The following is a 2,210-nucleotide window of genomic DNA, read 5'->3' as shown; positions in this document are numbered from 1 at the left end:
ATTATGGCATTTTGATTTGTTTGTTTGTAATTGCAATGGATCCTGAAGTAGTAATTTCAAAATAACTGAGTTTTGACCTGCACGCAAAAAGATTCCAAAAAACTGCACTTTGTGTTGGAGAAGTAACTCGTCTCTCCTTTAAACTTATGCCTTCATTTGTGTTCAGGGTTCCAATTTTTTTCTATGACGCCATTTTTACTGTAAACTGTAACAGTTTTTGCGTCATTCAATCTCTTCTTAAACGTTGGTTCCTTCGTGGATGCCTGGATACTTCGCGTGTCGTTTTAAGAGAGCTATGTAGGAGAGAGAGTGCTCATTAAATTGGCTCCAATAAATGATTGCTAGCTCTGTGAATGTCGTGAAGCAGCTGGGTGGTACTAAGACGAATGAGGGGAATGAACGTATAAATGAATGAAAGAATAGATGAAAGTAGCAATTTGATGCCTACAACATTGTCATGCAGATGCATAGACAGGTAAGTGAATAGACGGTTGGATGGCGCATACACGGATAGGTGCATTGGGATAATTAAAGGTAGGTGGATGATTGGGGACGGGTATTAACCCCTCAACGCAAAGCTCAGTCACTGAACATTTCTCCTCTTAGCCGCTAACCTTCAACCCTTAACTGTCTTACGTCCTTTGCTGCGTTTGTATTTTTTTTCTTCCATTTTACTGCATTTGTTTATCAATAATTTATTCACCTTAATAAACTCGAGTTATCCAGCTCTGCTTTCTCTCCTTCAGTTCCAGTGGACCGTTTCGATATGGAGGGGTCTACACTTCCTCGTTGCTGATTTCTACTGCCAGTCCTAATACAAATCTGACCAATTTCTCGGCTGAGTGACTATTTCTTTGACTAATAAATTGGCTGCCTGACCAGCTGACAGACCGATAGCCAAATTGACTAAATCATTTGCTCGATCCATTGAGTTCATACTTCCTTCTGAATTTTGCTCTTGTACCACATGATTGCTGCATGGTAAAGTGAATAACACAGTAGGGTCGGGTGATTAACGATTTATTAAGAAATCGCTGTTGCCAATCTGTACTAGTGATGTATGGTTTGTTTTAAAGCAAGAAAGTAGGAGGGGAGAGCTTGTGCAATGTCAGTAAAATACTGCATCCGTCCATATTCTGTGAACTAGGAACAAAAATATGATTTAAACGAGATGCGATTTGTTTTTGCTTAAATTCATCCAAGAGGACTAAGGTGCACTTGTTGAAATTTTGCAGGATTTAATGCAAACGGAAATCAAGTGGTCGTATTTAGAGACCACATTTCGGTATTCATCCAGGGATCGTGATTTAGTAGTTCCTGCTGTTTAATCACGAGTAGTGGTGACAGTTGATTAGATGTAAGTTGCGGTTACCATTAATTTAACACTTGTTTGATTGGATCGCAAGATACTTAACTCGCTATGCACCATGTGCGAGAGTGCGATAAATACAAATTCTTCACACTCGAGCACGAGAGAGGAAGTAGAGGACGAGGAAAAGTATTGAATGCACCTCAGAAATTACACTTATTCCACCTTTGGTAACACAAACCACAGGTTTTATCAATGTGCGCCTCAATAGGGATGGTCATGCTTAAAAATTATCTGTGTTACATTGCATCCATCATGCCCGAATTCTTTGTGACAGTAGAAGATAAAAGTGTATCAGGAAGGTGGCGAGATATTCTGTGTGCTGTATTAAAACATAATGAATGACTGATTAAATAAACAGACGCATTACTGGCATTTCACAAGGTAGAAATAGTTGCTTTGGAAAGGAAATTGTGGCATCTAAAGAGAGTGTTTGTGCTGAAAGCAGGAAAAGCTGCATGTCCGAAATTTCCTATTAATCTGCGCACATTTTGAATGCACTTGTTATTTTGTCAGCACGAACAAACATGTTTCCAGTGTTATTTATTAATGACCTGAAAGAACAATGAAATTTGTCGCATCCGCCAAGCTTGCTGCGATTATAAATGAGAATTGGAAAAGTCAAGTGATAGTGAATCACCAAATGTACGATGTTGTTTGTATTCTGCACACTCCGTCACATGTCTCCATGCGTGGGAGTCGACATTTTGGCACCAACGTCGAAGCTAAATCGGCAACCTCTATCAGCCTGACAGGATACCCGATGCACACACTCATCGCGTGTGCTGACCCCGACGCCTTCTTCATTCAAAATGACTATTCCGAATTCTTCACCTTCGCA

The sequence above is a fragment of the Echinococcus granulosus genome (assembly GCF_000524195.1).
Source record: "Echinococcus granulosus chromosome Unknown EG_S00036, whole genome shotgun sequence".
In the NCBI taxonomy this organism is placed as follows: domain Eukaryota; kingdom Metazoa; phylum Platyhelminthes; class Cestoda; order Cyclophyllidea; family Taeniidae; genus Echinococcus; species Echinococcus granulosus.
This window is presented reverse-complemented; position numbering follows the sequence as displayed.